The sequence below is a fragment of the Cuculus canorus genome, chromosome 10 (assembly GCF_017976375.1).
Source record: "Cuculus canorus isolate bCucCan1 chromosome 10, bCucCan1.pri, whole genome shotgun sequence".
NCBI classification, from domain to species: domain Eukaryota; kingdom Metazoa; phylum Chordata; class Aves; order Cuculiformes; family Cuculidae; genus Cuculus; species Cuculus canorus.
In genome coordinates this window covers 8,874,985-8,889,045 of record NC_071410.1, presented here as the reverse complement: position 1 = coordinate 8,889,045, position 14,061 = coordinate 8,874,985, and the positions used below count along the sequence as shown (strand labels likewise).

General features: G+C 43.7%; 1 protein-coding gene across 5 annotated transcripts in view; it reads right to left on the bottom strand.

Moving 5' to 3' along the window:
* Window positions 1-12,259, bottom strand: part of KLHL13 (kelch like family member 13) — a 79,818-nt gene extending 67,559 nt beyond the window's left edge. For 3 of the 5 annotated variants that reach the window (XM_054075284.1, XM_054075281.1, XM_054075285.1), the window contains exons 1-2: window positions 12,128-12,259; window positions 1,923-1,987 (exon numbers count right to left, since the gene is read on the bottom strand). The gene's annotated coding sequence lies outside the window, so the exon portion shown is untranslated. Of the gene's footprint in view, window positions 1-1,922; window positions 1,988-3,039; window positions 3,298-12,127 lie in introns of those variants that run through there. The other 2 variants (XM_054075282.1, XM_054075283.1) reach the window with 2 other exon arrangements.
* Window positions 12,260-14,061: the final 1,802 nt, after the last annotated feature.

The window sequence follows — 14,061 nt, the reverse complement described above, 5'->3', positions numbered from 1 at the left end:
TTTAAGGCCCAAAAAGCACCTCAAAAGAACACTCAGAGAAAACGCATAGCTATTAGATAACTGCCAAGGGGCAGAAAAAAACAAAACCAAGACCACTCTTGATTCCCTAACTTGTACTGAGAATCATTTTCATCCTTAAAATTCCTCTTAACTGCACTGTACACGCATGATTATTCTGATACTACATACATCTGTTCTCAGTTGGATAAGAAATCACAAGGTTTTGATCAGGGAAAATCTGTGAACAGCAAAGCTCCCTAGCTTACCTTTTCAAACAGTGAAGCTTGCTAAGCAGGACAGTTTAAGATGAATGAATGTTTAACCCTCCAAGCAGCACTGCTTAAAATTGTTAGCTCAGTCTATCTGTGACCAGAAAAAGTAAACTGTAGCTTTGCCCACATTCTAAGATTTCAAAGCTATCTATTTAACAAAATACAAATATATACATTCATCTTTCTCAGCTAAGCTGAACAAACTTCTCAAACAGCTGAAAGCAACCAGTCTGAACAGCATCTCCGGTGTTGCACACACTATTTTGTACAAAGAACTAAATGGCTTCCTGTGTCTTTATCAACTGTTCTGATAAATTACCCAAGGCCACATAATTTGATCCACATCAACAATTCAACAACAATTGCAGTACTTTCATCAAAGGAGACTTCCCATATCTCCAAGGTATTAACATTGCCTAGCATTTCAAGTATATTAACCAGTTTTTGAAAGCCCTAGGTAAAACACTGCTCCCACAGAAGAGCTAAACATGACACGGTCAAGAGTTCCACAAAAGAAATGGAAATATTTTTATTTGAACATTTGCACGTTAAGCATTAAAACTTCTGCAAAGACTTGATGTACAATAACTTCCAAGAGCTGTTCATTTCCAGTCAACTATATCTAAGTCATGATATTTAAAAATACAAAATCTTCTAATTTCTGTCCCAGTGAAGTCTGACAAATAGTATCAACAGCATCTGCTGAAAACTTACTCTTTACAAACATCCTGCTCACCCACACAGTCTCTCAAGTCATCTATTTCATACTGAGAAAATTCATCAGAATAATTTTCAGTGCATCATTTCATGGATGCTTACTGCAACATCTGGAAAAGGCTATGTAAAGCATATATATACATAAATATTTACATATGTATCCTTCACACTAGAAAGTTTCAGGCTACCAACAACGCAAAAATATCTGAATATTTTAATCAACACTCAAGGATATCTTTAAAGGTTCCTGCTTTCTTGGATACATGAACCATTTAATCAACATCTATTGAATGCGAAGTTTGATATAAGGAAAGCACTACACAGAAGCCAGATATGAAAGGTCAGACCGAAGACCTATTTAGGTAATTTACCTGTCTAACAGCAGTATATTCAGGAGTGATGCCAGTAACACGACACTGCACTCCGACAGCTTCCATCAGCCAGTGTTCAAGGGGCTTCCTCCCACAAACTAGTCTTTACCACTTCACAATTCACTTTCTTCTTCCACTAATTAATCTAATCACATGTCAAACTAATTTCTGATCAAGTCATCCCGTGACAACTGAGTCTTGATATAATTATACACTAGATAACAATAGCATCTCGCAATATAATTACACACTACAGGAAAGTATCCTGCAGCTACCACCTCAATAATTTCACAATGCACCACCTGTAGCAGCCTTCCCACCTCCTGCGCCATACTGGCTGCAGACTTCCCCAGCATCGTTTCCCAAAGAGTGCTCCCCTGCTGAGCTACCCCTCTGACTTACTGTACTGTCTATTTACTGCATGAAAAGTTGGGAGCGCATCCACATTGAACTACACAATGTGTTGACTAGTTATGTTAATTGAACAGGAACAGTTTCACTGGGGTTTAGCCATTAAAACAGAATAATTCATTGCACACACAAAGCATCTTGACTATCTTACTGTTCATGGCAGGATTCCAGGGCTATGTTTCGCCATTCCCAAGTAGTCCAGGTTAATTTTGACATCTACAACAAAGTTCAGGAAGAGAAAAAACATAGTCACACACATTTGCACACTATTATTCACTACAGATGTTATTTTAAAGAACTGCAGCATGCAGCATCTCCAACAGAGTTAACTATAGGTTTCTGCAGCTCTTTGAGCTCTGCCTCCACTGTGAGTGGAAAACTGGATAGCCCCACTTCTTGCCTGGAGGGAAAGTTCACATAACTCACTACAAATCTGCTGCACTCTGGTCTTCTCCATGTACACACACACAATTCTGCAAGACTACAGCTCCAATTAAAAATCAATTTCAACAATACTGCAGAAGAAGAAAAGTCAGAGATAATTTTACTTTTAAGCTACTCAAGTATCTCTATATCTTGGAAGCAGAGTCACCATTTTATGTAAATCACTAAATGCACACAAGTTGCAGGAGGTACAAAACTCCTAACAGCAGTAATACCTTGCATTGTGATACCAAGACAAGCGTTTTCCCCATAGGAAGCTGGGCTCGCAAAAAGAGCACCAGTCACAATGGGGTTGAAATAGCACAAAGTTACACAAAAAGGTTTCACGGTCATTTGGTGGTTATCATACTTGCCAGAATGAAGAACGGAAGAGCAGGATTTAGGAGGAGACACTGATTTTCTTTTTAATGCTAAAAAGATAGCATGTCCAATTGAAAAGGAACAAAGCAGCCAGTTACCCCAAAATGCAATGAGCAATTAGTCGCATTGTCATGTGCAATAGCAGTCATTATTTTTATAAAGCACAAATGCCACTGGCTTTCACTTCCTCTCTGTTTCCTCTCAGAGAAGGAAAAAAATTGAAACATTACACTTGGCAACTCCTATTCTCACCTTCAGTTAGCACCACTAAGTGATGGTCACTTCTATAATTAAATGAACGAACAACATCCTTTCAATTACAAGGCCTTGCCAACCTAAAGTTATTCATCCAGTCAAAACAATAAAACAATACTAACAACAAAATCAGAGGAAACCGCAAGTTAGCCAATAGTAACGGAGCAACATAGGACATTCAGACTTCTTAACCAAAACAAAGGAGTTACCTTAAGATTAGAGAGGCTACTGCAGTTCTATTCCATGCAGCTTTCTTCCTTTTGATACTCTTCCTTCAAGGGCATCAAATTGTTTGGCTATTTATGTACACGCATCTATGCACGGCAGCCAAAGACCCACGTTCCAGAATTAAAACATTCCTGTGTCAGGAATGACACACACAATTCATCAGGAAGCCTCTTACACAGGTCATTTTGATGCTGGTGGTAACTAAAACTGGGCGTAAGATCCAGGCTTCTCACTATCCCGTATCAAAGCATTTCGCCCAACGCGCGTCCCTGCAAAGCTGTGTCAGGCTACTCCAGCGACACACAAGCGTCACAGTGCAGGGCCTTATGAAAGGCTCTCAGTAATGAAAATCTCAAACAATGTCAGACTTGTTAGACACATCTGGGATGGCACTGAAACAATAAAAGTCAATACAAAGATAGCATTTTTTCCTCCAACTCACTCATTTTTCTCCCCTCCCATTTCTTTTTCCACCATTATTTATTCTTGACTCCATGTTTGGGAGTGTAAAGTGTTGCCATGCAACCTCATCACTTGCATAGCACATTTTCCAGCCCATCTGCCTCCTACTGTTAATTTTACTAATGAATAAACAAACTGAACTAGTAATGGGAACCAGTAAGAACCATAGCAGGGAAGATGGGACACTTGCACAGCAACCGCACACCACGTCCCACAGCACCACTAGCACTGTTGGAAGAGTGCTACCACTACTGCCATGCCCTGCAACCCCATCAACAATGTCTAAGTTCAACTCTAATTCTTCCACTCCACACCAGCAGATCACTATAGCCTAGCCATAAAATACACTGATTCCCTCTGAGAGCTATGAACTGGGTTTCTCTTACTTTGCCCACAACCACAGGATTATTTGCAAGGAAGGAGTCACATTTCTGCCTATCAAGCAGCCTTTCAGCTTGTGAGCCTCTGGCCTGGGTTTGTATCTCCTCCTCTAGATACAGCTGAGCACCCTCAGCTGTTTGTCCCCTCTCTCTGCCAGGCGGCTACCAGCTGAGCTGCTCTTAAGTACTTTCTAACCTATTTACTCAGGATCAACTGATACAAAGAGTGATTATTTAGGCTGTTTAAACGACTCGGGCTTATTTTAGTTGGCATTCTGCCGAAGAGCTCACATAATTGTCTAAGCTGCCAGAGGTAAGGTTTACTGGAATATTTTCTCATTCTACAAACCAGGAATGATGGCCAACAACAAAATCAGACAAGAAATCCCTGCCGGCATCCCGAAGGAAACTAGGGCTGCTGGCACACCTGTCATCACCCAAGGAATGAATTTTAAGAGGGGGGCTAATTCACCTGGTAATTTCACCTGGCTCTCACAGAAGGCATAACTGAGAGCCCTACAAGTAGAGACAGACACAAACACCAACATTAATACAGCCTGCAAACCCCTGCCCTTGAAGGAAGGCAAGTGATGCCGGTAAAATCCTTCAACCTGCCTTAAGGCTAAAGTTTTGAACAAGAAAAATAGTACCACCACAGGCAAAAGTTAGACTACATGCTGACTAACATGTTGCCAACAATATTAACCATGTTCTTTATTCCGCTGAACCCACCTCACGCACCACCAAACACAAACCCCAGAAAAAAATAACAGGTTGAAGAAAGACTACAGTAGCATAACAAGATTTGGGAACAGAAACTGCCTTTTTGTTCTGTGCATGTGAAGCACTATCATGCCAAGATGCTACAGTGATGGAACAAAAGTCCATCAAGGGCAGAGATCAGCAAAAGCATTTAAAAAAAGTTAAGGAATTGTGGTAGGAGAACAAAACCTCAGAGTCTCTATCTTCTTGCTAAGAGAATATGCTAGGAGAGTTGTAACATGGTTCATTTAGACCCTTCACAGCAAAATCCTCCGTGTATTCAACTTTACATTAAGATAAGTTACTAAACAATTGCTAGAAAAGTTCAGCCTACTTGGAAAGGTATGGGCCAGGCTGTCTCATAGCGATGCTGGTGGTATCGATTGCTGAGATAACTGGTTGAGTTAATGACTCTCCCACCAACTCCAAGACAGCTGAGAATATGATCATCTCACTACTGCTGTCCTTTAAATAACAAAACTCCCTGTTTGGACATTAAGGATAGAATTTTCAGGGAAAACATGGTAACAAGTCTCACTTGGAGTACCGAAGTCCCCACGCAAGCCTTTCTACCACTAAAGACATCAGTGTTTTATATTGCCCAAGTCTAATAAAGAACAGAGACAGTGAACGCTTATGCATTTACTGGTACTACTCCATGACAAATGTCAGCAGCCACAAGAGATTGGTCTGATTTGCATAGCCACGGAGGAGACAATGTAAGGCAACTCAAGCAATCTAGTGAATCCAGAATCAATATCGCTGAATTATCTAGATTTACCCTTTGATTCTTTTGTAGCTCAAGTGTTTAATTCGTAATTCCCAGTTTGAACGTTTAAGTTTGCGGTCTTTAGTTTATATCTCTCATAGGGCATACACCCTGATGAAAAGACCTTAATTCCACTGTATAAAAACAAGCTTAGAACAGCAAACACAAGAACCAAGCTTAAATTTCCAGATACAACATCACTGTTAAAATTCCAAATGTGATATTAAAGAGAACAAAACTGGTTACATTCTCTTCCTGTTAAAAGCTTCAAAAACAGAAAAGCAATAAAACATAGCTGTTAATAACTAACAGCAATACAACCACATACGTACTTTGTAACTTCTAGTTGCCACTACTTAAAAAGCTCCTCATGAGCAGTAAGCAAAAGACGATCAGGGAGGGGAGGTGGGGCTATATATAGAATAAATGCTAATTTCGATAGGATTCTAGTGCCACTCACGGCTTTCTTTAAATAACAGATGTGCTACTCACTTCCTCTGCTCTATTCAAAATCTGTAGGCAGTCATAAACTTGCTCAGAACCGTGACTGTTTCATAACATTGAGCTTACATGAGAGTCGGGCACCAAGAGGCCAAAGTTGACAAGGCAGAAGAGCAACACGTTTTTCCTTCTCAGCTTCCGTTCAAGAAAACATCTCACAAATTCTCCTTCACAGAAAACATCTGCGAGCAGGATACAGCCCAGTGCTTTGATTCCTCCAGAGCAGTGACAAAAATTTTCCCCCTACCTTTCTGAAGTGCTGAATTCAGGCTTTCATGTAAACATTTTACCAAAAGCACGAATTTGTGTGGATCACTTAGCTCTCCTACACAGGTGAAAAGCAAGCTGGAGAACAGCAGAGTCCTAGGAACATCTCTCTAAAGGCATCGGGAAACACAACTTGTATGAAGTAGGAGCCCTGCCCTGGTCCTGCTGCACAGCATTTGATGATCCATCCCCAGCATCTGCTGGGAGACGCAGTCCTGCTTTCCCTCCACTCGCCTCCAGCCACATCATTCCTGCTTCTACCTGTGAGAGCGACAGCAAGGTGTAGCCATAGGGCGAGTTAGCAGACTGATAAAAACTCTACTGAGTGGGTTAGTTTCCCATGAGATAAGCAGCATGAGAGAAATTGCCCTGCAATCCCACAGGCATTAACTCTGCCAAGAGAGCTGCAGCAGGAGAGCGGGGCACAAGGCAGGACCACCCAGGAATGAATCCGACAAGGTACCTGCAGCATCAAACTGCCTCCAAAGCTTCTAGCATCCGATTGTGTCCTCCAAGTGTGAATCCTCTGGTTAACTTTCAATCCATAACAAGTTTATGAAGGAGTTTAAAATATAAAAGAAATGCTTCACACTTATGACTAACAGAATTATTTAAATACGTAGAAAATACACGACAAAAACATATAACAGAAACAGAGCCTCAATTTTAGAGAGCTGGAGGTTGTGCCAGTGCAGTAAAAGCTTGCAGGACATTTCAGATCATCATCTTAGCATATTGCTGGATATTTCACATTAGCATTATCAGATAAGGTCAGTTATTCAAAAGAATCAAAGTTCCCACGATGTGAAATGAAGTGCACATGGAACACATTCAACTTGAAACTAGAACAGACCACTTACAAGGAGATCCCTAAAAAGAATCAGGAAAAACGAACTGGGTTGAAATTCACGTGTTTATCCTTGCTTTCCTTGATCTAAGGAATTCTATTATCACCTGTACACCTCAAAAATCCTGCTTTATTTTTTTCACGACATAGAACTTCATCTTCCTCATAACAACTTGCACTTGACCAGATGGAGATGTCACCAAGCTCATTTACCATAGTCTTCATTTGTTATGTTGCTAAATTATTGTCCGTATTTTCTGAATTACACAGACTAATAAAATGGGCCCTCTCCGTTTATTTTTCTCACCAAGAATAAAAAAACAAATCTCTTTCCTCACCTCCTTGCGAAGATGGAAATGTACATTGATATGTGACCGATGTGTTGAGCTGCTAAGCACTGCAGTATCTGTTCAAACATTTGCTTTTAAGTTCTCAAAACTAGTACATGCACCCAAATCATCCTGTCCCTGGTTTTAACCATGAGACCTGCGCAACACATTCCCACACACTTTGTGCTGACTGTTTCTCTTCTAGCAAAGTGGAATGGCTTAGACAGGACCTCTGCCCTAAAGCTGCTTAAACCTCCCATCTTCAGGCAAATGAAAAGACTTCTGAAAGGCAGGACAAACAAGTACATATGCCAGTTGACAGAAGAGCCAAAAGAAGGTGTCTGACATAATGAGTCAATAGTCCTGCTGCTTTGACTACTGACATTAAGTTCTGCTTCTGCTCCCGTTCCCACCTGCACAAAAAACACAGCAGCAGTTTTGCCCTGTTGGTAGCCTTCCATGTGCACCACCATCCAGGCAGCCCTCCGGAGCAGGGTGCCTTGGAAAGGAACATCAGAACACACAGCCTGACAGTTCAAGTAGGCATAGGGCACCTGGTAAGAATGATGCTCTGTAATATGGAAATGGAAGAAGGTTTCAAGTTTTCCCCAAAATTTAAGCAACTACAAGTCAGGACAAAAAGCTTGAAAAGTTCTTTGAAAGGATAAACTTCTATTCACAATTTATTCTCATTTCTACTTTCCCCCTTTCTCACATTTCAAATATTTCATATTAAAGAAAGCAAGCAGAATAGCTTTAAAAATGGAGAGCTTGTTGGCATTGCCAAACAAGTCTCTCACATTTCACAACTATAGAACACATCACCCAGCAGCTGCATCTATCACAAAGAAGTTAAAACAAAAGCCCCAAGAAATCATATGACCAGCTCATCAGTATTTACAACACAGCACTGTTTCCACAAAAGGAAACAAAATTACTTATTTCCCACAGCAATCTTAAAGCAAAAACATCAACAACAGATATGTAATCTTCAAAAAATTAGTACACCCAATTCACCTAAAACCAGCTTCTCAAGCTAGGCATGGAAGACACCAAATCCATTATAGGACACTGAAATGGGAAATCTTCTGCATTTTCTTACTGCTGGCCTTCTGCAACACAGAGGCCAACTAAAGGAGACTTAAATTTTGTACCAGCTTGCAGGCTCCCCTTGAGTTAAACCAGGTCCCTTTCTAGCTCCTAATCAAAAAGATATCTTCAAGAAATTTGCTCCTGAAACATTCCTGTCACCAAGTCACACATCACAATTCCCTGTATCTACCATCTCAATGCATTTAAAGCTTCCTTCCCTTGCCAGATCCTTTTGCCATAGGATACAGGCTATCCACACTACAGGACACGGGCATGCTTTCACCTCAAAACACCACTGTGTAAACCCCTTAGAGACAATATTTTATGAAAATAATTCAGGTGAAACCAGCAAGTTTACCAATTATCCTGGAGGCCCACTGGATGCCTTTTTTTCCAGAGACTACTATCTAGCATTGCTTAATTATTTCCTAGTTTTTCAAAACCACTTTGCTTAGGGCTAGCAAACACACTTAGAAAAATTTCTTCCACACTACTGTTTTTAATTTATCCATAAAGCTCTAATCTCCTACTTTTAAAAAACCTGTTGCATCACCAATAGTTAAAAAAGAAAACCATGAAACTGCTTCCATCCAGTAGTCTGACAATGCAATACAGCTGTGAGAACCTTGAAAAGAAAGCAAAACATGTTGCCCCATTTATTTAAGCTTTTACCTCCCACTCACACTGACATCCATATATACTTCACCAGATCTGTGATAAAGGCATCCATCCCTGTGAATCTAGCCCAAGGCCATCAAAAGTCAACTTTCATAAGCTATTGAGTCATCACAAGTTTTGTACTATTGATACAGTGAAGGGGCCAAGCACCAAATATTCTCCCTCTGAGGCTGCTAGCTCTTAAAATAAATGCTCCACAATTGTTCGTTTTTTGCGATAGTGCAGTTTCTCAAGAGAGTTTTGCCAGCAAAGATGCATCGATTAAAAGAGTAAAGAAACAAAATCCATGTACTAAGCACCACAGCTACTCCAGTAACTCAGCCATGAAAAAGCATTTTTGACAGCTTTGCTTGTGGTATTTGTGGAGGTGATACAGCAGAAACACTCCAAGCAGAACACATTGCAAATTCACTTGGAGTCTCTACCAACATGTTCTTTGTAGTGTGAACCAATTACCCCTTTCAAATAGCTGGACCACACCAAGAACATACAGCCCTTAAAGTAACATCATTGGGACTTTTAATTCTGAGAGCAGAAGTTATGCCTTTAGATCTAGACATCCTGGGCTTGATCACCACTGTCAAAGAAACATATTCCAAGTATGATATTACACTGAGATACACTCAACATGTGACAGTTTGCTGATTTTTATGCTTTAAGTAACTACAACATTTTTCTCAGCTTGCTGCAGAACACAAAAAAAAAAAAAACCACATTTAGGGTTCCTAGAATTCGATGGGGGGAGAAGCAAGGCTTTACTCCGTATGCTCAGTCCCACAGTGCTTTAAGCCAATTCATGCGCCAGCACAAGAACTCTTTCTGCAGCAGCTACATTTCACTTCCCCTCCCAGTCCCCTTTGACCTTAAGGGATTCATTATCAGCCTCTCACACTGCCCCTATTCCAGTATCAGCCAAATATACTCCCCTCTCTGCTTCACCCTGCTCAGCCCTGCTTTGAGCCAGCCAAATCCTCACAGGCTGTTTGAGATTATCCCAGAGCTGTGCTATCATTTAAGGGACTGCACAGCAAACTGGATCAGGGAGTCTGTGCATGATCCTTTTTTTTTCTAGCTGAGCAAGTTTGCTGATCTGCTTCAAGCCTGGCATTACCAAAACCTGTCCCGGTGACCCCTCAAGTCACAGTATTCCTCAAGCTGCCATTACTGCTACAGAGTAGGTACAGTTGAACTACAGCCTCAGATGACTTTCAGTTTAGAGAATCCTTTACAGAAGAGCAGAAGAAACTCTTCAAATTTAAAAAAAAAAAAAAAAAAGTGTTGGCTGGGGTAAAGTCACTTTAATTCATTTTTGACACCTGGTGTCAAGCCAAGACTCACTAGAAACAGTCTCTCTTCTTTGAAGCGCAGCAGCATGCTAATTTGTGCTGGCAGCGCACTACAATGTTTTGAACTTCAGAAGTGAAGGAAAACATTTAGAAGTACAATTCTGAAAATCACAGAATCAGAAGAGATCAGAAGAAGTGCATTCAGGATAGCATTTAATCCTAGTTACTACTCAAACTTTTTTTAATATCAACGCTCCGCAGCGCATTCTAGTATTAAATGGGATTGCAGAACAGGCTTTACCATGAAATCAGAGAAGTGGGGAGAGAGCCCTGAAGGTTCTTCATTAGCATTATCTCTATGTGTAGCTCAGTGGGGAAAGAATAAGACTCCTCTGTGGCATTCTATTTAAATTTATGAGCCATATTTAAATGGGCAAGGGAGATATTTCTCATGTAGATTTCACAGCACCACCGAGTCAGCATCAGTGTCATTAACACTCTAACATCTAAGCTAAAGAGCCCTTTGCCACACAAAACAGAGACTTGCACCTTGCATCTCCTGAACCAGGCAAAGGACCCGAGCCAAGACTCCAAGGGCTCTCCAGTTAACATCTCACTTTTCATATGGAGGCGAAAAGTCCTGAACAGTCCCTAGTAAGAACAGAGCTTGACCTAAATTTCATGCGAAGAGGGAAACAGTGAATTAGTTACAGCCCCACTGCACCTCAGAACGAACCCCCAAAACTCCTTCCTGCACCCAGACCTCAACCGGCCGCTTAAAGACCAGGCACCCATCAACACCGATGAGCAGAACGGGTCGCGGGAAGGATGAAAACGCTTACAATGACTGCAGAGCAATGCCTGGAAGAGGAGAGCCGAGGACCCGAGAGGCGCAAACCCCCGGGACCCCTGCGAGCCCCCGGCAGCTCTCCCCTTGCACCCCTCGCTCTGCCGGCTGGAAACGGGGCACCTTCGCTTTTCCTGCCTCGCAGACCGGCTCTCCCCCCATCGCAACGCGCTGCCCACCCTGCAGAGAGGTCTCGGTCCCTTCTCCAAGGGCCTCCGGGGCAGCCCCGTCCTCTCCCGCACGCAGGGAGCCCCCGCTGCAAACGGGGAGCCCTGCAAACAGAGAGCCCCCCCAGCTGCAAACGGGGAGCCCTGCAAACAAACAGGGAGCCCCCCCAGCTGCAAACGGGGAGCTCCTCCCTGCCAGCGGCGGAACCCTGCAAACAGGGAGCCCCTCATTGCCAACCGGGGAGCCCCCCCTGCTGCCAAATGGGGAGCCCTGCAAACAAACAGGGAGCCCCCCGCTGACAACTCGGGAGCCCTCCCAGCTGCAACAGGGGAGCTTCTCCCTGCCAAATGGGGACACCCCCCCTCCCTGCCAACTGGGGAGCCCTACAAACAAACAGGGAGCCCCTCACTGCCAGCTGGGGAGCCCCCCCCCCCCGCAAACAGATCCCTGTCGCAAACGGGGGAGCCCCCACAGGTGCAAACCGGGGAGCTCCCCTGCTGTAAACGGGGAGCCCCCCAGCTGCAAACAGGGGAGCCCCTCGCTGCCAACTGGAGAGCTCCCCAGCTGCAAACAGAAAGCAGAAAGGCACCCCCCCCCGCGCCGCCCCGGCCAGCCCCGCTCCCCGCCGCGGGACCCCGAGCGGGGCAGCCCAGGACGGCACCCCCTTCGCCCCCCTCTCACCTGCGGGAGGCTGCCCGGCCGCGGGCCCCGCTCCGAGCGTCCCCAAAGTCCCGAGCGCCACCGCCGAGCGCGACCCCGCTCCCCGCGCGCCCGCCTGGCCCCGCCCCCCGGCACCGCGCGTCACCCGCCGCGCCAACATGGCGGGCTGTGCGCATGCGCTGTGGGGCGGCGGGGGCGGTGGTGGGGGCTGCAGGGGGCGGGGCCGGGATAGGGAAGGGGCGGGGTTAGGGGAAGAGGGAGGGGTCTGTGGGGAGGGGGAGAGGAAGGGATGGATGGATGGATGGATGGATGGATGGATGGATGGATGGATGGATGGATGGATGGATGGATGGATGGATGGAGGGATGGAGGGATGGAGGGATGGATGGATGGGTGATTGGATGGATGGATGATTGGATGGATGAGTGGATGGAGGGATGGATGGATAGATGGAAGGGAGGAGGGATAAGTGGATGGAGGGATGGATGGATGGATGGATGGATGAGTGGATTGATGGAGGGATCGATGGATGGGTGGAAGGAGGGAGGGAGGGAGGAGGGGCTGGGGTGCACAAGCGCAGGAGCTCTGCCAGCTGGGGCTGTCTCCAGTAGCACAGAGTCAGGAGAACTGCTGGAAGAGCAGAGAAAACAGCAACAGGCAGCAAAAGACCATGGTGACTCTGCAAATGCAAGGGAAAGATGCAAGAAAACATCTCCTTGTGTTCTCCAGATGATCAATTTAGGGCCAGCATTATTAGCAAGTGAAAGGTCAGTCCTAAGTTGCTCACCAGACCATACCATTTGCTACTGGAAAGCACAGAATTTCTTCACCTGCTCCCCTAATACTGCAGGATGGTGACCTGAATTTTCTTCACAGTGCTCTTCTCTCTTTCATTTGGCTGGAGCTCTGATTTGGGAACTGTCGCTCTGCTATTCTGCCTGTATTATTTCCTGTAAACACACCTTTAGTTACCATATATCCAACATTCGGCAAATTTTTTACTGTAGGTGATCTTAGCACAAATTATGCCCTAGTTAAAGTCAGTCAACCCTAATGAAGTTAAAGGAATTTCAGCAATGCAATTTAGGGCAGAACTTGATGCAAAGCTAATTATGGAACCATAGGCAGCTTTCCAGCCAAAACTGCAAACAAACACCTCCTCATAGCAACTCTGTAACTTCAGTGTGTTAAATGCCCTTGGCTTTTCAAGATGCCAGCTTTAACCCTAAAAGAAAGGTTAAACAAATTTTGAGACCATTCCACACCAATCAAGACTTGCCTGTCTCCAACATTTCTTGCTTTTAAAGCTGTCTTTTATCTGGAGTTTTTCAAAACCGGCTTACCAAAGGCAGTGCATCACTTATCTCTGAGCAAAAGAGATTCTGCTTGAGTAACTCTCTAAGAGATTGTGCTATGGGCAGTTTCGGGTTTGCCTCTTCTCTTCAAATCATTAACAGCAACTACAGCAAATTCAGGCACAGAAAACCTTCTCATCCCTACATTCAAACTGACTAGAAATTTAGTATCTTATTTGCAGAAGAAAGCTTTTCTTTGTGTATATTTTTCCTATTTCTGTCCTTGAAAATGACCTCTTGCATAAGCCAGTGCCAGACTCGACTTATCTTTACAAAACTTTGGGAGGAACACTTCTCTGCTGGTAAATGACATGGACATAGTGATACGCTGAATGTTTCACAGATGTTCCCAAATGAATAATTCCAGTGTTGGAATCTACTCACTCACAATGTCTTACGAAAAGCAAGTTGTAGTAGTGAGCTCTTCACCTTTTCATTTACTTGTTCCCATTACAAAGAAAGTCAAATGTACTGTTTAAATAGACTGTATCTATAAAACCCATGCCCCACTTGATAAAATGCTCTTGCAGCTCCTTCTCCTTCCAAGGCACACTTAAAATGGGCTCTTGTCCAAGTTTCAAACTGATCCCACACTTCTAA